This window comes from Triturus cristatus, chromosome 10 (genome assembly GCF_964204655.1).
Source record: "Triturus cristatus chromosome 10, aTriCri1.1, whole genome shotgun sequence".
In the NCBI taxonomy this organism is placed as follows: domain Eukaryota; kingdom Metazoa; phylum Chordata; class Amphibia; order Caudata; family Salamandridae; genus Triturus; species Triturus cristatus.
In genome coordinates this window covers 45,838,708-45,863,770 of record NC_140593.1, presented here as the reverse complement: position 1 = coordinate 45,863,770, position 25,063 = coordinate 45,838,708, and positions in this window count along the sequence as shown.

Here is a 25,063-nt window from a genome sequence, read left to right as displayed (position 1 = left end):
GTGTGAGAGAAGTGTGTGGTGATGCGGGTGAGCAGCTGCGGGAGCTGTGGTGGTTTTATGTGAGGTATCATTGCTTGTGTGAGAGAAGTGTAAGGTGCTGCGGGTGAGCAGCTGTGGGAGCTGTGGTGGGTTTGTGTGCGGTATCATTGCTTGTGTGAGAGAAGTGCGAGGTGCTGCGGGTGAGAAGCTGCGGGAGCTGTGGTCGATTTGTGTGAGATTAACATTTAGTTGTAAGATAATTTAGGAATATTATTTAAAAATGCAAAATACAAAAACCTACAAAACGGACAATATGTGACAATATATCTCTGAGAACTTTAGAGAGTGTATCAAATACATTTTATTCATATCATATTATTTGTACATTGTAGATAGGATTCAAATCATATTCACATGTTTCGGTTATTTTTAAACTCAAAACAGAAGATCGAACATTTCTTTTTTGCTCCTTGTGAAGTGAGTGAGAAACTTCAACATAACATAAGAATTCAAATCTTTTTTGTTACTTAAATTACATACAGAAAAACAAATTACATTGGTGAGTAGTTATGGCAGAATCATTGGTATATCCAAATTACATATAGAAAAACAAGTTGCACTGGTGAATAGTCATGGCAAAATCGTTGTATATCCTACGCGCGTTTCGGCTGTGAAGCCTTCATCAGGATGCCATGTGCATGTGCTTTTGTTATCCTAAACAAAGTGAATAAGAATCATAATCAATGGTCTAGTCCGCAAGTAGGTGCTGTATATATTCACTAATGTCTATTTACAGTGATTCAAGAGTAAAAGTTGTGTGCTCAAAATATCACACAATTCGTTAAGAACAAGTGAGATCTATTAGTTCATACACTATATACAATTTTAAATAAACAACCTAATCAGCTCATACCTTATAGCCCCAATCGCAGTGAAATTCCTTAACAGTGTGACTTTTGAAAACAGGGAGGAAAGTATATATTGAGTGAGCAAAAACTCGAATATAGTGACCTTATAGTTTTTACATAAAGTTAAAACAGTTAATGGAGATATAGGTGTCTCCAAGAACAAGGGGTAATGTAAAGGAAATAAGGAATTTGAATACTGCCAGATTTATAGAAAATCAGAGAGAGAGATAAAGATTCATACCTCAAAGAAATGGCACTATCCCCCCATAGAGAAGAAAATGCTGACAATCCGTCGCCGGATAAAGATGCCAGAATGATGAAACGGGATGCCCTAAATAGATGAAGTGATGCAGTGAGCCATATGTCAGGTAGGTCAGTTGGATGAAAGATATTCACAAGTGAACATGACGAATTACCTTATAAAAGTTGATAAAGGTTTGGGTTAAACCATCTGTGTAAACAACAAAAGGCTGGAGGATGATCCTAAATGGGAAGGGCTACGGCTTCTGGGAAAGAGAGGCATGATGGTTACTCATGTCTTGAGTGGGAGCAAATATTTATGCAAACGTGGCAGGTGCTTATGGATAGGAGTAATGATAATTCAAAAGTAGTTACCTAAACAGAGATCTGGAATATAGGGCAATTCCTGTTATTCGTAATGCGGTAATGGCGTGCTACAGATATATTAATGATGCTAAAAAAGAAGAGTTATGTCGATGAGTACGAGACGTGCCAGAACACAGAGAAAAACCTTGGGCCTCATAAAAACGTAAGTTTAGACCTCGGATTACAAATGAGCTATATGACAACTTGTCAGCTTTTTACAGCCCCGTCAGCCCAACTAGTCCTTTTCCTCTCGCGCGCTCTCTTACACCCTCACTCCCTGGACCGCTTGACCGGATCTCTTATATATTTTTTCTCTTCTCTGTATTTTCAGAGACCTTACCGGCATGTTGAGGACCCTTCCGTTCTTGCTGCCTGCATAACCCCATAGGTAAGCATCATACCACTATGCATAGGTCAATACCTTAAAACGAAGTCAGAATAAATAGTTCTAAACACATAACTCTTCTTTTTTAGCATCATTAATATATCTGTAGCACGCCATTACCGCATTACGAATAACAGGAATTGCCCTATATTCCAGATCTCTGTTTAGGTAACTACTTTTGAATTATCATTACTCCTATCCATAAGCACCTGCCACGTTTGCATAAATATTTGCTCCCACTCAAGACATGAGTAACCATCATGCCTCTCTTTCCCAGAAGCCGTAGCCCTTCCCATTTAGGATCATCCTCCAGCCTTTTGTTGTTTACACAGATGGTTTAACCCAAACCTTTATCAACTTTTATAAGGTAATTCGTCATGTTCACTTGTGAATATCTTTCATCCAACTGACCTACCTGACATATGGCTCACTGCATCACTTCATCTATTTAGGGCATCCCGTTTCATCATTCTGGCATCTTTATCCGGCGACGGATTGTCAGCATTTTCTTCTCTATGGGGGGATAGTGCCATTTCTTTGAGGTATGAATCTTTATCTCTCTCTCTGATTTTCTATAAATCTGGCAGTATTCAAATTCCTTATTTCCTTTACATTACCCCTTGTTCTTGGAGACACCTATATCTCCATTAACTGTTTTAACTTTATGTAAAAACTATAAGGTCACTATATTCGAGTTTTTGCTCACTCAATATATACTTTCCTCCCTGTTTTCAAAAGTCACACTGTTAAGGAATTTCACTGCGATTGGGGCTATAAGGTATGAGCTGATTAGGTTGTTTATTTAAAATTGTATATAGTGTATGAACTAATAGATCTCACTTGTTCTTAATGAATTGTGTGATATTTTGAGCACACAACTTTTACTCTTGAATCACTGTAAATAGACATTAGTGAATATATACAGCACCTACTTGCGGACTAGACCATTGATTATGATTCTTATTCACTTTGTTTAGGATAACAAAAGCACATGCACATGGCATCCTGATGAAGGCTTCACAGCCGAAACGCGCGTAGGATATACAACGATTTTGCCATGACTATTCACCAGTGCAACTTGTTTTTCTATATGTAATTTGGATATACCAACGATTCTGCCATAACTACTCACCAATGTAATTTGTTTTTCTGTATGTAATTTAAGTAACAAAAAAGATTTGAATTCTTATGTTATGTTGAAGTTTCTCACTCACTTCACAAGGAGCAAAAAAGAAATGTTCGATCTTCTGTTTTGAGTTTAAAAATAACCGAAACATGTGAATATGATTTGAATCCTATATACAATGTACAAATAATATGATATGAATAAAATGTATTTGATACACTCTCTAAAGTTCTCAGAGATATATTGTCACATATTGTCCGTTTTGTAGGTTTTTGTATTTTGCATTTTTAAATAATATTCCTAAATTATCTTACAACTAAACGTTAATAGCACCCTGATTTAGGAATTAATCTCAGGGGCACCCCTTGATTCTTTCAAACGGTTTGTGTGAGATGTCATTGCTTGTGTGAGAGAAGTGCGAGGTGCTGCCGGTGAGCAGCTGTAGGTGCTGTGGTGGGTTTGTGTGAGATGTCATTGCTTGTGTGAGAGAAGTGCGAGGTGCTGCGGGGGAGCAGCCATGGGAGCTGTGGTGGGTTTGTGTGAGCTGTCATTGGCTTGTGTGAGATTAGTGAGAGATGCTGCGGGTGAGCAGCTGTGGAAGCTGTGGTGGGTTTATGTGAGGTATCATTGCTTGTTTGAGAGAGGTGTGCAGCGCTGCAGGTGAGCAGCAGCGGGAGCTGTGGTGGGTTTGTGTGAGGTGTCATTGTTTTTTGTGAGATTAGTGAGAGGTGCTGTGGATGAGCAGCTGCAGGAGCTGTGGTGGGTTTGTGTGAGGTATCATTGGCTTGTGTGAGAGAAGTTTGCGGTGCTGCGGGTGAGCAGCTGTGGGATCTGTGGTGGTTTTTTGGAGATATCATTGCTTGTGTGAGAGAAGTGTGCGGTGCTCGGGTGAGCAGCTGCGGGAGCTGTGGTGGTTTTATGTGAGGTATCATTGCTTGTGTGAGAGAAGTGCGAGGTGCTGGTGCTGTGGGTGAGCAGCTGCGGGAGCTGTGGTGGGTTTGTGTGAGGTTTTATTTCTTGTGTGAGAGCAGTGTGAGGTGCAGCAGGTGAGTCTTCGTTGGGGTTGCCTGACAACTGAAGAGGGGTAGTTGTGAGTGCAGGTGTCATGCATTTACTGGTGACTTCCTTTTTCTAGGGCTTGATGTGGTCTGGAGATAGGGTGGTTGAGTTCCAGGCTGAAGGGTATAAGAAAGTGGTCAGCCCAGGTGAGCGGTAAAGGGGGGGCTGCTTTTAAATTAGGGTTATTCGTGAAAATAAGGTCCAGAGTATGGCCTGCTGAGTGCGTCGGGCCATTTACCAGCTGTGGTAGGTTGAGGTCATGGAACATTTTGGCCGGTTGGCTTTGGTGCAATTGTCATTCTCCGTATGGATGTAGCATTTGACAGGATCTCTCACCCCATCTCACTTAAAGCCTACACAAATGCAAGGACACACATGAACAATCCCTCAACAGGGAAGCACTCAATAACTCAATATCATCCAATATTCGTTCATCATCGTTCAAGGACTGGCACGCTGATGGATCTGCTGCTGCCTGACTGGAAAGCCCCAGTCAATCAGCCTGGCACCGTATACCTCGGATGCCCACAACCTCACCTGGAGAGTTCCGCAAGAATTCTCCCTGAGCCCGACTGTCTTCAATGCATACAGGTTATGTTACGTTAGAGTCATTTGTAAAGCACCATTGTAGATCCCACTAGACAGCATCATCCTCTCTCAAAACATCGACATCCTTTCCTATGCCGACACACAACTCATTCTCTCCCTCACGGACAAGAAGCACAGTGCCCGTATCAAGTTCAACGCCAGCTTGGCTGAAATATTCCCCTTTGGATGAAGACCAACTGTCTAAAGCTGAACATCGACACGACTGGAATCTCGAGCTTCAGGAAAAGCTCTTTATCGTGAGACTCCAGCTGGTCGCCAAGAGAGGACCGACCCCGACCCCACCACCCATTCCAAGAACCAGATCGTCATTGACAGCAAAGTAAACATGACCATCCAAGTCAACGCTGTCACTGCCACGCTTCCATACCCTGAAGATGCTGAGGAAGAGCTTCAAATGGTTACCATTCATCACCCAGAAACCCGTCAAGCACGCCGAGGTCACAAGCAAGCTGGACTATGGGAACACCCTCTATGACAGGATCAACAAAAATTAACCAGAAGGCTGCGGACTATTCAGAACTCCACTGGCTGCCCATACCCTCACCCACACTTTCAAGGCACTATGTAACACTGGCCCAGCATTCCCCCAAAATCGCATCTGCTTTCACAAACCTTCCAGACGATTCCGCTCGCCCAACCTCTTACTAGCACACATCCCATGAATACGGACAACCAGATCTGGAGCTCAACCCTTCTGCATCGCTCCTAAAGCGTGGAACAACCTGCACTGCTCATGAGCGCCTCCTCCTCACTTCTTGAATTACGCAAGAAGCCGAAGACCTGGGTTTTCAAGTATTCCCACTAGGCCCTGGGTTGGGCTAGCCTCTCATCTGCTCAGCACCAGGATTAGCTTCCGGGTTATAGCGTGCTCAGCAACTCTGCATAACATAACTCAACGAACTCCAAGCTAGCAGGACCAGATGCACGGGAGACAACATTTCCATGGGTGACATTTATAATATGCAGGTGTAATCTCACTAGATTGCTGTAATTCTGAGTAATTTTATGCTGAGCTTGTTATGCAAAATTATCGAAATTATGCTATTATGACACGTTGTGTAATTATGTGCTGTTCTAAGTACAAATTTGGCGCGAATGCAACAGAACAAAAAGAATGTCCAGAACACGAGTGCGTGCCGTTTGTGTCACTCTATGTTTGCACAATGTTTTGTCCCAAAATGTGTCCTTTGAGTTCGAAATGGAGGTTTTTACACTAAAATATGGCATCAAATGCTACTTTTGTGAAGTTGCACATAATTTCCCCGAACATTCACATTATTATGAAAATGCAAATTACAAAAATGTTGCACACCTCTACGAGACACCGAGGAGTTCTTTCCTTAAATTGGGGGGGGGGGGGGATTGTGTCATCACTCTTCAAGAAGATGTTATATCGGAGTGCATTGATTTTCACTAAGAGGAGGGATGTCACGCAGGGGGGTTACTGGCACCATGGGGATGCCAGCTGGACAGCAGACACCCCTACCTGTGGGGTGGCAGGAAGTCAGATAGTGATGAAGACTGTATGGATGAGACAAGCTCCCCAAAATTCGGGGGACAAGAGTCGACTATCCTGTCCCTCTTCTACACATTCTTGAACCCCTGGTCCTTTGAGCACAGACAGAGCCCATTTTGTACCTTGACTCGTACAAACACTGTGGGGCATATGTACAAAGAAGTGGCGGAGTGAGGCGTTAGCCTCCTTGGCTTAACGCCTCACTCTGACACTTCAGAAACACAGGGCTGCACTATATTTACAAGAATACGGTGTTGCCCTGCATTTCCCCGTGTGCTGGCGGTACACTTAGCAGCCTAGCACCAACACAGGCACCCTTGCACTATAGTGCAAGGGTGTCTGCGTACAGGGAAAGGTTGTTTATGTGTAGGAAGATCCCCCTTCCTGTACATAAAGAATCTTTAAATGTCGTTTTGTCACTTATATGTGTGTTTCTTAATGCAGCACACATGGAAGTTACAAAATGTCTTTTTTTTAAGATTGTTTATGTGCAGGAAGGGTCACCAAGGCGTTTTGTTTTTTCCTTGTGTGCTGCACAAGGCAGCACGCATGCAAAAAGCAAAAACGAGGAGAAATAAAGCATTTCTCCTCGTTTCGCCAAGTTAAGACCATGTTTTCCCTGGTCTTGATTTTGGCACTGCCTCTCATTTACGCCCTTGTAAATAGGGGGCAGTGTCAAAATCAATGGATGTTGTGGTGGAACGCCCACCGCATCACCCACTGCCCACACCTTTCACGCTAAGCATAGTGTGAAAGGGGGCCTTATTTAAAAGGCAGAGTTAAGCCACGTTTAGTGGCTTAACACCGCTATGTTTTTAAGGCTAGGCCCTATCGCCACAGGAACATCGGAAAAAGTGATGTTCCTGTGGCGATAGGGGCTTGTGCATATGCCCCCATGTGTGGGTGGAAGGGCTGATCACAGGGACGCCCACAGTGGAGTTACACCCGGGCAGAACTGACAACTCACACAGTGCCACTGCGTGTCACACGCTATCGTCTCGCTTCACACGGTCACCCAGTGACGAGCCGGTATCACACGGTGGCAGGGAAGACGAGCTTGAACCCACTGCCCAGAGTAGGTTTCCAGCCCCTCTTGGGAGTCTAGAAACAGCCCATGTCAAATAAAGAGAGTGAAAAACCCAGGGACCTGGGTACCAGCCTCAGAAAGGTTTTGTTCTTTTGGAGGGGACGGGGGGAGACGTAAGCGGGTGCAGGGGTGGAAATGTCTGCTTGGAAGTTCGCTGCACGACCCCCACCATCTCCAAGGATACGACCCCTTCTCACTGAAATGTTCATTTTAAGTTGAAAGGTCTGAGTCTTTGAGATCGGTGGGTGGGAGTTGTAGGTAGACTTTTCCCCTGGGGCTCAAAAAAAGGCAGTCATCTAATCGACTAAACGCGGCCACCAGCCAGGTGCCCCCGTCACTTGCTAGGTGTTGGGGGGAGGGAGATACTCTCTAGAGGGCTTGGGCAGAACTTGGGGGGACTTCTTGAACAGGCGGTGCCTAACTCTGCCTACTTGTAGCTTACGTTCTCAGGTACTAGGATGTTGAAAGGAGGAGCGCTTGGTTGCCCTCTTGAGCAGGTAGAGTCTAGCTGTGCCTCGTAGCTCCTAGGATCTGGCCTCTGGGTTGTCTTTGTGAACTGGACAGGGAAAGGCAGAGGTGACAGCCTGGCAGAGCTGCCGTGGCTGTGCCGGACTTTCATCCGCACCCCTCCCCATAGAGAACTCGGGGCCTGATCTGAGTTGTTTCCAGTCAGTGTCTGTGAGGAGATCATTGGCTGCAACACTTGAGTGTTTATTGCTTTATTGATGTGCAGTGAGGCAGGTGGGTGCTGTGTGGGGGGGCTGCCATGGCTGAACCCAAAGATATGGCTTGAAGAGCCCGCAGGCGTCTGCCACTTAGGCTGGTATAGGGATATCTTCAGCTAGACAGCTACAGCAGTTGAAGGAATGAATGAATGAATGAATGAATGAATGAATGAATGAATGAATGAATGAATGAATGAATGAACGAACAATTCTTATATGCGCTCGGCTACCCCGGGAATGTCCCAGCGCTTAGGCAATCAGAGACGGAAATAGTGGCCTGGTTCGCCGGGAGTCCTACACTCCCTGTAGTGTGAATAAATAGGTTTTCAGCTCTTTGGTGGACCTAGGTTCCTCCGAGGTAGATCTGAGATGGCCCGGCATCTGATTCCAGGTTCTAGCTGCCCTCACTGTGAAAGAGGAAGCGCTTCTTCGTTGTTGTGAAAACGGGGGACTGTGAGTAGGCCAGCCTTGCTAGAGCGCAGTGACCTCCCGGGTCTGTATGCCTCGATCCCCTCATTCAAGTTTAGAGCGGTTCCTCCGTACGCGCAGGAATTCACCCACCGGGAGGTTTTCCCTAAGAGATTTCGTGTGGAATATCTCAAAGAGTAGAAGGCCATTCCTGTCAGAGGGCTTCTGAAAAACCTGTGTAGTCAGTCTCCCATCGATGGGGATGATTTCCAGATCGAGGAATGGTAAACATTCCTTTGTGATTGTGGACGCAAAATGTAACAAGCATTGGCATAGCCAATAGGTCTCGCCTTTGGGACCTTATAAGTGTTTAGCCATGCAACAGTTGCATAACTAAATACTTATAAGGTCCCAAAGCGAGACCTATTGGTTATACCAAGCGGCCGTGGGACCGCGAAAGTGATCGCAATCGCGATCACGATCAAACATCAAAGCGGCCGTCGGCCGCGAAAGTGACAGTAATCGCGGCAAAGCGCGCCACGCGCGCCCGCGCACATGCACTGTAGCTGCAGGCTGGCCTGGTAGCACTTTTTGGAGCCCTTGCAATAAGTCTCGCCAGACCAGCGCATGCGCTGGGTTAGGCGAGACCTAAAACGGGATTCTGACTATTAAGCCACTGTAGGAAGTCCTTAGTGGATTGCTCATTGCCATTCCAAATGAGGATGTCGTCGTCAGTGAAATGTCTCCACGCCCTGATGGTGGAAGTCCAAGGGCTATCAGGTGTGAAGATGAACTTTTGTTCGAAAGAGTACACATAGAGGCCTGCAAGGCTAGGCGCAAAGGCACTGCCCATGGAGGTCCCACGGGTTTGTAGATAGTATGTACCCTTAAACTCAAAGGAGTTTTTTGGCAATGCTATTTCAGCCAAATGGATTACGAATGACCTTGGAGTACAATATTGCCATTCCTGGGCACATAAAATCTCCTCAACCACTCTTTGGGGCATATTCACAAGGAACTATTGCTGAGTTAACGGCACTTTATCGTAGCCAAAGTTGTGACAAATTCATCGCCCCATTCACAAGCTGGTGTTAACAGCCCACAGCACCAGTTTACCCGCGATAGCAGCCGCAAAAAACATCGCCACAGATGACCCCCGCAACTATCGCTAATGAGATGCAGAGTAGGCGTTCCCGTGCCCAAAGCCGCGACAACACCACTCTGCAACATTCTCAACGACCAAACAGAACAGCGATAAGAACACAAAACTGGCGATAAGGCGCGTTAGCTGCAGGAAAATAACACCTGCTCTGACCTGGTGCTAAGTCGGACCACAGCCTGCACCATGAAAGGGAGCCCAGCCCAGAGCCACACATGAAGAACCACAGATGCCCCCGAGCAACTGCCCATGCAGCACGGACACCCAAGACGGCCACAACACCCACCAACACCACACCCAGGCCCGCAAACCCCCCCCCCGGGTTTCCCCCCTGGCCCTCCCCCGGACAAATAAACTGCACACCAACACCGCAAAGCCCTACAAAAATAAAACTTTGACTGATGTCTCACAAGCAGGAATACCAACACACATGCGTGCCCAGAAAATAGAGAATCAATCATACAGCAATGCAATCACCAACACAAAACACCATTCAAACCAAAACCCAAACAGCATTTGGATGAGTCCTAGTGGGTCCGCACTGGACAATCTGTTGGACAGAGCCTAGAAGACAAATTCCAAGAGAAGAAGGAGTGCCATACGCACAACAAAGGAAACAGAGGGAGAGAGGGAGGGAAAGAGCGAGGGAGGGAGAGAGCGAGGAAGAGAGACGGAGTGAGACTGCACAAGCAGCGCAAGACCTCCCGGTCCCCTGGCCCTACATGCCAACATGTGTGTATGTATCGCTATCAGGACACCATGAGCCCAAGGCCTTGCCCCAATCTCTGCACCAAAGCCACATCACATTCCAAAAATGCAAGTAGTAGTCAGGCACACATTAGTGATGAAAGCTCCTTTGTACCAATGCAGAAGGCTGGAGGACACCTGCACCTTTGACCTTGGTCTTGAACGCGGCTGGAACACCCTGAGAGAGATGCCAGGGCAGACGTGGACGACTCCCACACCACGCATTGCGCAAATGAACAATCTAACTTATCAACACCCCACACACAGAAGGCCCTGCCTGAGGTACACCTGCATGGGATGCCCTTGACACTGACGGAAACAGCAACCCATTCTACCCAACGTGGCTCACACAATCTAATCATAGCCCAGAGCTGTGGCCTATCCTCCACACAACTGCCGCAGTCCTGAAGAGTGCCGGTTCCATGAGACGCAACAACGCAATGTCAGGCCATCCCGGGCACATGCACAACCCCCGTCACGTGGAACAGTACCTTGCGCGTATGCTGCATTCACTGGGCACACTGCCACTGGCAGTGCTGCGGATCAGCTACTGGCTGAGCTTCTGCCTGGCCTACGTCACCTGCATCCAGCCCTGGTTCCACTGCCGAACATACACAGTTGAGTGTCCCATGGATGTCTGCCTATCCAACACAACCGTAGATGAATTGGACTATGACTTGTGTCTGCAGCCCCTGTTGGATCACGAACAGGAGTGTAACCGAGACATCCGTGCATATGATGTATTGAAATACTGCATATGTATTCGCAGTTGTGCATGGGAGATTGCACAATTCCTCGTGTGCAGTGACCACATCAAGGTGTTTCCCTATTGGGTTGTGTTGCGGATTGGGGAAAAGGCATGGGCTGAGCACACCTGCCCGGACCAGTCAATGGATTGGCTCACCCTGCTGTTCCTCAAACACGACAATAACGTACTATTGAAACACTTTGAACATGAAGCTGCGCTGGCATTCATGGACGAGTAACTACGTCCGTGCAGCCACATCGGATTGACACCCACAGCACAGGTCCCAACAACTTGTTGCATTGTGAGGAATGCTCACATATCCCACCACAACAGAGGACATGTATGCCATCGTCGGGACTCTGGATGCATGTGCGTGGAACTACGCGTGTGTACACACACCTGTGAAAGGTGATGACAGTCCACGCTCGGAGGAACACAGCGTAGTTTTGCAATGTTACCAATTTGGACACACTGCTGGGGTGAGTGAACACACATGTCAATGTAGGACGACATGTGAACCGGTAGGACCCTTCCACCTGATCACTGTCAGCAGAGCAGACAATCTGCGCACTCCGGTGGCAGAGCACTGTGAGAAGGTGGCCTGATATATGCTGTCCACTAGTTCTAGTGGGCACCTTGTATCAGTCCAAAAAAAACCTTATGGTGAATGGTTAAAGACAACCTTTATTGAAAGCTATCCTAGTGGTAGCTATGGAGAGCAGCCTTCGCTGGGACCCCAAAGAACCACGCAAGGTAGTGACACAGGGGACCCACAGGGACTGTATGCAGTGTGAAAACACAACCGCTGGTTCCCGTTATCTTCTATGGGCAATGTCGCGGTTGGAAATTTAAAGATTAGGGACACTTCTAATTGAGTCAGGACCAAAACCCTTTTGGACTTAAGAAGTTCTAGGGCTAGCACACATGAGAGCACCGGAGTACTCGAGTTACTTCACCCAGGGAAGCCAGGTGCATAGGTGTCTTTTGGTGTCGGGTCGCGTCGTCGGTTTCAAGGAAGCCTGCAAAGAACTGCTGCTGCCGTGAAGAGGAGAAGTGTTCGAAGAGATCCAAGCCTGGATCTAGGATGGAAGGAACCTGAAAGCAGAGGGGACAGAGTCTGGGTCACTAGCCAGTGACCAAGGGCAGGATGGACCAATGCCCAAAGATGTCGGGTGCTTCAGGTGAGTTGATGGGTGTCTAAACTCTTCAGCCACGAGGTCCAGGAGGTGTCAACAAAGTCCACGAGCCAGATTCAAGCTGACCCATAAAGTCTGTCAAGTGCTGCGGTATCGGTGACCAGAAAGGACCCAACAAGCCTTGGCAACGGCAAGTCGCTGGAATTCAGAGAAAGGACTGCGGTGCAGACCAGCAAGGACTGAGGGACTCACCCAGCAAGGATAAGTCAGGGCACGTCTGGAGCAACCAGGAAAGCCCAAGTAGAAAAGGAGTTGCCTTCGTGGGGACCTGCTAGCCAACGGGCTAGTGATCGCAAAGGAGCCTCAAGCGGTCGCACTTGGAGCTGGCCCACGGGTCGTGAAGTGGAGGCCAACATTCTTTGGTGCAGGAGATGCTCAAGGCTGGGGCTACTCGGAGCCCAAAGCACAACTTCGAGGAGGACCAAGAAGATAGTGTTACTGCAAAAGATCACGGTGTCTAGGGGTCACGGTTCCACGTCACCCACGATAGCCACGGGCCTCAGCTTTGCTGTGGACTCAGGGTAGGCTCGGAAAAGTCTGGAAATCTACCTCTGGTGATGCAAAGACTTTGGTGTCCGGTGGGAGCTTCAGCGATGCAGACCAGTCAGTTCCTTCTTTGGTGCCTGCCAAGCAGGGGAGTCACTCCTTGACCCCAAGGGAGATTTCTTTCGTCTTCTAGTCGTGATAGAAAGTCGAAGGTCCAGGATATATGTTGCAGAGTTTAGTCCAGGGTAATCTAAAGTCCTAGGGACTGGATTCCTATACTTATAGTAAATTTAGGGGATGGACTAACTCTAAGGCCCCACCTATGGGTGGGCTTGGAAAGAGGGGAGGTTACACCCATTTCCTTTGTCCAGTTTCGCACCAGAGCAGGGGCAGGTAGCCCCTACAACCGGTCTGAACTGGGCTATGCACAGGGACAGCAAACGTGCCCCCAGTGCAGGACTTCAAAGCACCAGAGAGTGCTCCTGCCCAGCCCCAATACACATCTGCCTGTCTGGGGAGGTGGTCACACCTCCCTTCAACAGGAAGCCTATTGTCCAGGCCTCCCCTGCCGGAGTTTCGGTCAGCAGCAGGAGGCCAGACCCGTGTCTGTGGCAGAGGCATCCATTTTGTGATGCCAGGGCTCAGGAAAGTCCTACCGGGTTTGACCAGTGTGAACATGTCTTTCCCTCTAGAAGGGCGGAATGCTACCCCCGCCGCCAGAACTGGTGGGGGTAGTATTCCAATGTGTTTGACACCAAACATGACATGTTTTGATGCAGCCATTCCAAAGTTAGCATTTACCGCGAGGTTATAATGCACTTAAGAGTATATGGTATGGCTGTCTCACAGAACAGCCATAAGGAAGTATTTCCGAAAGCTGCAGAGGGGCTCAGCGCTCATGCTTGGGCACCCTCTCACATAAAACCACGCACTATGCTTTCAGGATTGTCAAGGCCTGCCATAGGAGTGGCTTATAGGTTTACATGTGTCTGTATATATGTGTGGATATAGGTAGCCTATACCACTGTAAGGAGTGCAAGCACACCCTTACCCAGGCTGCAGTAGCAGACCTGCGGTGCCATTTTGGAGTGCTTCCCAGGGGTGGCATAATACATGCTGCAGCCCCTGGTAGGCCTATGAGGTACCTATGCCCTAGGTACATAGTATGCCATATACTAGGGGCTTATAAGGCACTCCAGAATCCAATTAGATATGTACCTAATGTACATGCAAACCATTTTAGAGAGGAAGCAGCTAGGCTGTGGTCCTGATTAGCAGGGCCACAGCCAGACTAAGGTAGAAAAACAGTGAAACACCAGCAGAAAGTGGGGGTACCCATGTGAAGCAGTTCCTACTCTCCTACACAACCTCCCCAAACACAGGGACATTAAACTAACCTTGACCAGTTAAGTCTTTATGTTCTAAGTGAAAATACCTAGAGTCCATCTACATTGGCATGGTTACTCGCAGGTCTATGTTCCACTGTAAAGTCCATCCCCTGTAGGGAAGTGGACCACCTAAGCAGTTTGGGGTATTCACACTTCATTTGTTTTAGCCATAAGAGGGGCTTATGGCCTGTCTGAACAAGGAAGTGAGTACCAAACAAGTATGACCTCAACTTCTTCAGAGCCCAAACCACAGCAAAGGCCTCCCTCTCAATGGCTGACCAACGTTTCTCTCTAGGGGTCAGCCTTCTGCTTATGAAAGCTACTGGCTGATCCTGACCTTCATCATTCAATTGTGACAGTACAGCCCCTACCCCCAATTCAGATGCATCTGTTTGAACAATGAACTTCTTGGAGTAGTCAGGACTCTGCAGAATGGGAGCAGTGCACATGGCCTGCTTCAGGTCATCAAATGCCTTTTGAAAGCTAGCTGTCCACTGAACCTTTTTGGGCATCTTTTTAGAAGTTGAGTCTGGGTAGTTGGAGCAATCCATTCCATTATGGTTTGGATTTTGCAAGGCAATGGTTGAACCTGGCCTCCACCCACAAGGTGGCCCAGGTATACAACCTGACTCTGCCCTATCTGGCACTTAGTAGCTTTGATAGTGAGGCCTGCCCTTTGCAGGGCCTCCAAACAATTCCTCAGGTGATCCTCCCAGGTGGAGCTAAAGACAGCAATATCATCTAGATATGCTGCACTAAAGTCTTCCAGGCCTGTAAGGACTTGATTCACCAACCTTTGGAAAGTGGCAGGTGCATTCTTCAAACCAAAGAGCATTACCACAAATTGATAGTGGGTAGGGGTAGAACATGCTGTCTTTGGCTTTGCATCATCAGCTAGTCTGATCTGCCAGTAGCCAGCTATTAGGTCAAATATGCTTAGAAACTTGGCTGAGGCCAAAGTATCTATTACCTCATCTGCCCTAGGGATGGGATGGGCATCAGTCCTAGTGACTGCATTGAGACCCCTGTAGTCTACACAAAACCTCATCTCTCTTTTCCCACCAATGGTGTGAGGTTTAGATACCAGGACTACTGGGCTAGCCCAAGGGCTAAGTGAGGGTTCAATCACACCCAGATCCAGCATCTTTTGGACTTCTGTCCTTATACAGACCCTGACATGGCCAGGTTGCCTGTAGATCTTATTCTTCACAGGTAGACTGTCCCCAGTGTCCACTTCATGAGTGCACCAGGTGGTCTGACTTGGAGTCAGAGAAAACATATGTCTAAACTGGCTGAGAAGGTTTCTGCAATCAGTTTGTTGCTGAGCAGTGAGGCTGCCTGCCAAGGCTACACCATCAACTGACCCATCGTCTGGGTTCTGAGAAAGCAGGTCAGGGAGTGGGTCACTCTCTTCATCCTGTCCTTCATCAGTAGCCATGAGCAAGCCCATGTCTGCCATGTCAACATATGGTTTTAGTCTGTTGACATGAAGTACCCTATGGGGACTCCTAGAGGTTCCAAGGTCTATCAAATAGGTAACCTCCCCTTTCTGTTCAACAATAGGGTGGGGTCCACTCCACTTGTCCTGGAGAGCTGCTGGGGACACAGGCTCCAACACCCACACTTTCTGTCCTGGCTGGTAAACAGTCGTCAGTACAGCCTTTTGGTCATGCCAGGCTTTTTGCAGTTCCTGGCTAGCCTCAATGTTTTTGTTTGCCTTTTTCATGTACTCAGCCATCCTGGTGCGGAGACCAAGTACAAAGTCCACTATGTCTTGCTTTGGGGGCTTGAGAGGTAAATCCCATCCTTCCTTCACCAAAAACAATGGACCACTGACAGGGTGTCCAAACAAAAGTTCAAATGGGCTGTAACCAACCCCCTTTTGAGGCACCTCCCTATATGCAAATAAAAGGCAGGGCAAGAGCAGGTTCCATTTTCGCCTAAGCTTCTCTGGGAGTCCTTTGATCATGCCCTTTAAGGTTTTGTTGAATCTCTCAACTATACCATTGCATTGTGGGTGATAGGGTGTGGTGAACTTGTAGTTCACTCCACACTCCTTCCACATAGCAATCAAGTAACTAGACATGAAGTTTGCATCCCTGTCAGATACTACCTCCTTAGGAAAGCCTACTCTTGAGAACACACTCAAGAGAGCTCTTGCCACTACAGGTGCTGTAGTGGTCCTTAGGGGAATTGCTTCTGGGTACCTGGTGGCATGATCCACAACCACCAGTATAAATCTGTGCCCAGATGCTGTTTGGGGATCCATGGGACCAACAATGTCAATCCCTACCCTTTCAAAGGGCGCCCCCACCACAGGTAGTGGTATCAGGGAGGCCTTTGTAGTGCCACCTGCTTTGCCACTGGCTTGGCAGGGTACACAGGAGCAACAGAACTCCTTTGTGTCTTTAGACATGTGAGGCCAGTGAAAGTGAGGAACAATTCTGTCCCAAGTCTTGTTCCGGCCTAGGTGTCCTGCTAGGGGAATTTCATGGGCTAGTGTCAATAGGAAACTTCTAAACTTCAGAGGTATAACCAACCTCCAGGCTTGGGGTCTCTTCTCTCTGAGTATAGGAGTCCATCATCCCAATAAACTTTATGGGTGCCACTAGCATTCCCAGCAGCCTCATCAGCAGCTTGCTGTCTGAGGGTTTCAAGAGAGGGGCAGGTTTTCTGCTCCTGGCTCAGATCTATCCTGGAAGGGCCCCCTGTCCCCATGAACTCAACCTGGTCAGGTTCAAGCTCCTCTGGGACAGTTCCTTCTTCAGGCACAAGATCATCTCCCTGAGGAGACTGATCAGTATCCTGAGACAGGTGGGAAGGCTCTGCCTTAAACCTACTGCTCCTCCTCTTGTGATGCAACTGGTCCATTATTCCAGAATCCAGGGCCTGTCCAGTTTTAGACATTTTAGCCTGTGACCCAGTCACAGCAAACACATGTGCAGGGATCCCTAACATTTCTGCATGTGTCCTGAGCTCCACTTCAGCCCAAGCTGAAGTCTCTAGATCATTGTGAAAAGAAAATGGATTTGGTACGTGCACTACCTAACGGTTCAGTGGTGGTTTGTTGTTTGTGTCGTGCTCCGGGGTTCGTCCTCCGAAATAGGGTGTGTATAAATATGAAGATGCACCCCCAACAACTTGGGGTGTGTCCCCCAGGAGCGAAAATAGTCCTCCAAAATGGGTTTCAAATGTTTGTCAAAAGGATTGTGCTTGATTCTTCAACATTTTGAAAAACTTTATTTGTAATTCAAATTCATCATGAGCGTTTTTCACTTCAAACGCGTTACGAAGATCATGACATTAGTTGTATATTCCCAATGCATTTCGGCGTAAGCCTTCATCAGGGGAACTCTAAAAAATGATAAGGAGAACAATAAGCGCTATGTATGAGGTCTAGTGATTACTCATGCGTTGTAATACGGAAAAATGGAAAGTTGTGACATGAAACGGGTAAGTTGTGACACGTAAACAGTGTGGTGAAAGAGAAAAGGTTGATGCAAGAATGGTGAATAACTCGTGAGGGTATAAAAAACTGCCTTGAATCCAAAGGCGGATGACAACGTTTAAAACGACGCTATATTGCGGCTGTTAGAAAGTTTGAACGTGATTTAGTTTCGAAGTGAGCTATCCCGTAACGGGCGATGTAAATAGATCAAGGTTTACAAAGGGTGATAAGTTAATGATAGTAATAGAGCGTGAAAACATTCTGGATTTTGATGCGGAAGTTTAAAGAAAATGCTAAAGGCGTGTGACGTAGTAAAACGTAGTGCACATAGAAATAGGACGAGTGTTAGGTTACGGAACGAAAGAGGAAGGACTAACCTGGTAGTATGAAAAAAAGGTTGGGTTATCACCGTAAAGAGTAAGTTAACACAGACCTAAGGGACCTCGAATATTATTTTAGGGTGCATGGTATCACTGTATTGGGGCAATGTAACACACGAGAACAGAAACATCAATATAAACAATGTTATGGATGGTTCTAAATACAATAGTAAAGGTGGTAAATAAAATAAAAGACTGCATATTACGGTGTGGTCTTGGAGGCGAAGCAATTGGTAACTATACATAAAGTATAGAGCATTAGAGATCAAAAGTAATTAGAAAAATTACAAATAACATAAAAATTCTGTGCGGTCATTTAAACCATCAGGTTTCATGGAGTTTAACAAATATATCCAGTGGTTCTCTCTCTTGAGGAGAAAGTTGTGATTGTCTCTTCCTTCGCTTTTAGCGACGGTCTCTAGGATACAAAATTTCAATTGACTGATGTTATGCCCGGCTTCCAAAAAATGCTGTGCGACTGATGATTTTTGTTGTTTGGTTCTGATGTTAGACTTGTGTTCATTAAGTCTGATTTTGATTTTCCTTTCGGTCTGCCCAACTTATACTTTGCCGCAAGGGCATTTAAGCATATATATGACGTTAGAGGTGTCACAGGTAGCCGTGGTTTTGATTTTGATTTTGTGTCCTTTCATCGGATGTGTGATGTGATCGCCTTTCATAACATTGTTGCAACTGTTACAGTTCAAGCAAGGAATGGTTCCTTTGAATGATAAACTTGGAAGTGGTTGATTTGGTTGATTGAGTATTTCGCCTATGTTTTTGTTTCTTGTGTAGGCAAAGATTGGTTCTTGATCGAAGATGTGGTTAAAATCCTGCTCCAGTTTGAGTAGTTGCCAATGCTTTTTTATGATTCGTTTGTAGTTAGTGCTGATGGTAGAGTATTTAGATACTACCGTGATTTGATTTTTGATGGGTTTGGGTTGAACGGTGAGAAGTTCATCACGATTTTTAGTGGTTGATCTTTCTTGAGCCTTTTGTAGTAATTGATCAGGGTAACCACGGGATTTGAATCTTTGTGTAAGAGAGTTGAGTTGGTTGATGGATTTGTTAGGGTTGGATACAATTCTCTTTATTCGAAGCATTTGCGAATAAGGAAGGTGTTGCTTGAGAGGTGGAGGATGAAAGCTTTGAAAATGAAGGGTATTGTTTCTGTCGGTGCTTTTCCTGTATAAATCAGTTTCAAATCCTGTGGATGTTTTAGTGATTGTAACGTCCAAGAAATTGATGGTGTCTGCATCGATGTTGAAGGTGAATTGTAAATGTTGATCAATTTGATTGAGATTGTTGAGTTGGTCTTTGAGAATGTGAATAGGGCCGTTCCATATCATGAAGATGTCGTCTATGAATCTGAGATATAATTTTAGATGGTTGGTCCATGTTGGTGTGTTAAGGATATGGTCTTCTTCAAATTGATTCATGAAGATGTTGGCATACGCTGGGGCGGCACAATTCCCCATGGATGTACCGGTTAATTGTTGGTACCACTCGTTGCTGTGTTGAAAATAGCTGTGTAAAAGGGTGAACTGCATTAATTCCATTAGAAAAACTTGTAAGTTATGTGTGTACTGAGAATGTAGTAACGCTTGTTCAATGGCTTCCAAGCCCATATGGTGAGGGATAGATGTGTACAATGAATTGACATCCACTGTACATAAGATGATGTTTTCGTCTGCTGTTATGGTAATTTGATTGAGTTTGATAAGGAAGTCGGTGGTGTCTTTGAGAAAAGATTTCATGGAGTTGACGCTGGGTTGTAGGTGACGGTCCAGGTATTTACCAACCGGTTCATGGATGCTTCCCCGAGTGGATACAATGGGGCGGCAAGGGGGTTTCGTGGGGTTTTTGTGGATTTTGGGTACCAAAAATATTGTTGGACTCTTGGGGTTGGGTTGAATGAGAAATTTTTGAACTTTCTCGTTGATGGTGCCTTTGTCAACAGCTGCTTGTACTTTGTTCTGTAAAACTTCTTTATATTGTGTTGTGGGGTTGTTCTCCAGTCTCATGTATGTATTGAAGTCTTGAACATGGGCTGTTATTTGGGAATAGTAGTAACTGGTATTGAGCACCACTAATGCTCCACCTTTGTCTGCTTTGGTACAAGTTATGTCTGATTTGCATGCAATGTTTTTTAGGATACCCATCTCTTTGTTGGTTAAGTTGTTATGTTTTAGTCTTTTTTTGTTGTAGTTGAGTTTTGCTAAATCGTTTTTTACTGCATATTCAAATAGATCCAAACATTTATGACTAACTGGTGCCATGAATGTGCTTCTCAAATGTAAGCCCAATAAGGGATCTTCATCTTTTTCTTTTGTTGATGCTATGATGTTGTCAAAAAAATGGCGTAATCTTAATTTCCTCATCAATTTGAAAAAACTGATATGAAGTTCAAGAAGGTTGCTTTCTGCAGTGGGTACAAAGGATGTACCCTTCTGTAGGATTTTTAGCTCGATGTCACTGAAATGGTAGTCAGAAATGTTTATGACTAGATTGTCTGTTAGTTCCCTTTCTTTGATCGTTCCTTCTTGCCCGTGGTTGTACGTGTTTGCGGTGGATCCTTGTCCTTTTCTTTGACTCTTTCTGCGGCCCCTCCTGGGTCGTCTTGTTCTATGTGGCCTACCTCTAAAAAAGGAACCTCTTCAGTACTTGGGGGCGTGGCCGATGTAGATGGTATACTCTCCAATGTTGTTGCGGGTGTTTTGTCTTTATTTAAAAATCTTTTGGGTTGTTGTGTGTGATCACTGTCAGAAGATGAAGTGTCAGTGTTGATGGTATAAGGTTTGTTTTGTCTTCGCTTGGCATAAATTTCTGCCCAGGAGTATACTTCCCCCATTTTATAATCAATCGTATCTCTACGAAACTTGCGTATTTTTCGCTCATTAACTTCCGCTGTGTGTTTAGCCAGTTGTTTGTTGATGTCCTCCAGTATGTTGTTGAGTTCTTCAGTTGATAAAGATTTTTCAAGTTCCGCTTTGATGTTATGAATATCTTTGGTTAACTCTTCCAAGATGGATGATAATTCTTCTATGATCAAAAGGATCAAGTCTAAGGAACATTTGTTTAAGATTGCGAACCATTTATCTTTGAACTTCTGTTGGTTTTTACATAGAGATGGTTTTAACCGTATTCTGAGACCCCTCGGTATTCTTTGGGCTTTGTGGTACCTGATCATGGTACTAGCATGTAGACGTTGATTTATCTCTTTTTTAGAAAGATATAGTAACTGACGGATGTTCTGTTCTTTTGTGTTAGTGCTAGAAAAAGTTGTTGCATCCTCATGTATTAGCGCGTAAATTCTGGAAACTTCATCTTGGCCAAAAGCAAATGTGTCTGCTCTTGTATCCGTTAAATGAGAAATTTCATCGAATTGCATGGTGATTTGACTGGTGTGCTACGTACCTAATTTCGGAGTGAAAATATTGTGAAAAGAAAATGGATTTGGTACGTGCACTACCTAACGGTTCAGTGGTGGTTTGTTGTTTGTGTCGTGCTCCGGGGTTCGTCCTCCGAAATAGGGCATGTATAAATATGAAGATGCACCCCCAACAACTTGGGGTGTGTCCCCCAGGCGCGAAAATAGTCCTCCAAAATGGGTTTCAAATGTTTGTCAAAAGGATTGTGCTTGATTCTTCAACATTTTGAACAACTTTATTTGTAATTCAAATTCATCATGAGCGTTTTTCACTTCAAACGCGTTACGAAGATCATGACATTAGTTGTATATTCCCAATGCATTTCGGCGTAAGCCTTCATCAGGGGTCTCTAAAAAATGATAAGGAGAACAATAAGCGCTATGTATGAGGTCTAGTGATTACTCATGCGTTGTAATACGGAAAAATGGAAAGTTGTGACATGAAACGGGTAAGTTGTGACACTTAAACAGTGTGGTGAAAGAGAAAAGGTTGATGCAAGAATGGTGAATAACTCGTGAGGGTATAAAAAACTGCCTTGAATCCAAAGGCGGATGACAACGTTTAAAACGACGCTATATTGCGGCTGTTAGAAAGTTTGAACGTGATTTAGTTTCGAAGTGAGCTATCCCGTAACGGGCGATGTAAATAGATCAAGGTTTACAAAGGGTGATAAGTTAATGATAGTAATAGAGCGTGAAAACATTCACCATGGTGATAGAAGTTACACTTACCCTATGTGAAAAGCGTTGTCGTGTGCTCTCGCATTCGATCATGAACGTAGTGGTGGTTGTGAATCGGGATTTTGATGCGGAAGTTTAAAGAAAATGCTAAAGGCGTGTGACGTAGTAAAACGTAGAGCACATAGAAATAGGACGAGTGTTAGGTTACGGAACGAAAGAGGAAGGACTAACCTGGTAGTATGAAAAAAAGGTTGGGTTATCACTGTAAAGAGTAAGTTAACACAGACCTAAGGGACCTCGAATATTATTTTAGGGTGCATGGTATCACTGTATTGGGGCAATGTAACACACGAGAACAGAAACATCAATATAAACAATGTTATGGATGGTTCTAAATACAATAGTAAAGGTGGTAAATAAAATAAAAGACTGCATATTACGGTGTGGTCTTGGAGGCGAAGCAATTGGTAAATATACATAAAGTATAGAGCATTAGAGATCAAAAGTAATTAGCAAAATTACAAATAACATAAAAATTCTGTGCGGTCATTTAAACCATCAGGTTTCATGGAGTTTAACAAATATATCCAGTGGTTCTCTCTCTTGAGGAGAAAGTTGTGATTGTCTATCACAACTTTCTATCACCATGGTGAATGTTTTCACGCTCTATTACTATCATTAACTTATCACCCTTTGTAAACCTTGATCTATTTACATCGCCCGTTACGGGATAGCTCACTTCGAAACTAAATCACGTTCAAACTTTCTAACAGCCGCAATATAGCGTCGTTTTAAACGTTGTCATCCGCCTTTGGATTCAAGGCAGTTTTTTATACCCTCACGAGTTATTCACCATTCTTGCATCAACCTTTTCTCTTTCACCACACTGTTTACGTGTCACAACTTACCCGTTTCATGTCACAACTTTCCATTTTTCCGTATTACAACGCATGAGTAATCACTAGACCTCATACATAGCGCTTATTGTTCTCCTTATCATTTTTTAGAGTTCCCCTGATGAAGGCTTACGCCGAAATGCATTGGGAATATACAACTAATGTCATGATCTTCGTAACGCGTTTGAAGTGAAAAACGCTCATGATGAATTTGAATTACAAATAAAGTTTTTCAAAATGTTGAAGAATCAAGCACAATCCTTTTGACAAACATTTGAAACCCATTTTGGAGGACTATTTTCGCGCCTGGGGGACACACCCCAAGTTGTTGGGGGTGCATCTTCATATTTATACACGCCCTATTTCGGAGGACGAACCCCGGAGCACGACACAAACAACAAACCACCACTGAACCGTTAGGTAGTGCACGTACCAAATCCATTTTCTTTTTACAATATTTTCATTCCGAAATTAGGTACGTAGCACACCAGTCAAATCACCATGCAATTCGATGAAATTTCTCATTTAACGGATACAAGAGCAGACACATTTGCTTTTGGCCAAGATGAAGTTTCCAGAAATTACGCGCTAATACATGAGGATGCAACAACTTTTTCTAGCACTAACACAAAAGAACAGAACATCCGTCAGTTACTATATCTTTCTAAAAAAGAGATAAATCAACGTCTACATGCTAGTACCATGATCAGGTACCACAAAGCCCAAAGAATACCGAGGGGTCTCAGAATACGGTTAAAACCATCTCTATGTAAAAACCAACAGAAGTTCAAAGATAAATGGTTCGCAATATTAAACAAATGTTCCTTAGACTTGATCCTTTTGATCATAGAAGAATTATCATCCATCTTGGAAGAGTTAACCAAAGATATTCATAACATCAAAGCGGAACTTGAAAAATCTTTATCAACTGAAGAACTCAACAACATACTGGAGGACATCAACAAACAACTGGCTAAACACACAGCGGAAGTTAATGAGCGAAAAAACGCAAGTTTCGTAGAGATACGATTGATTATAAAATGGGGGAAGTATACTCCTGGGCAGAAATTTATGCCAAGCGAAGACAAAACAAACCTTATACCATCAACACTGACACTTCATCTTCTGACAGTGATCACACACAACAACCCAAAAGATTTTTGAATAAAGACAAAACACCCGCAACAACATTGGAGAGTATACCATCTACATCGGTCACGCCCCCAAGTACTGAAGAGGTTCCTTTTTTAGAGGTAGGCCACATAGAACAAGACGACCCAGGAGGGGCCGCAGAAAGAGTCAAAGAAAAGGACAAGGATCCACCGCAAACACGTACAACCACGGGCAAGACGGAACGATCAAAGAAAGGGAACTAACTGACAATCTAGTCATAAACATTTCTGACTACCATTTCAGTGACATCGAGCTAAAAATCCTACAGAAGGGTACATCCTTTGTACCCACTGCAGAAAGCAACCTTCTTGAACTTCATATCAGTTTTTTCAAATTGATGAGGAAATTAAGATTACGCCATTTTTTTGACAACATCATAGCATCAACAAAAGAAAAAGATGAAGATCCCTTATTGGGCTTACATTTGAGAAGCACATTCATGGCACCAGTTAGTCATAAATGTTTGGATCTATTTGAATCTGCAGTAAAAAACGATTTAGCAAAACTCAACTACAACAAAAAAAGACTAAAACATAACAACTTAACCAACAAAGAGATGGGTATCCTAAAAAACATCGCATGCAAATCAGAAATAACTTGTACCAAAGCAGACAAAGGTGGAGCATTAGTGGTGCTCAATACCAGTTACTACAATTCCCAAATAACAGCCCATGTTCAAGACTTCAATACATACATGAGACTGGAGAACAACCCCACAACACAATATAACGAAGTTTTACAGAACATAGTACAAGCAGCTGTTGACAAAGGCACCATCAACGAGAAAGTTCAAAAATTTCTCATTCAACCCAACCCCAAGAGTCCAACAATATTTTTGGTACCCAAAATCCACAAGAACCCCACGAAACCCCATTGCCGCCCCATTGTATCCACTCGGGGAAGCATCCATGAACCGGTTGGTA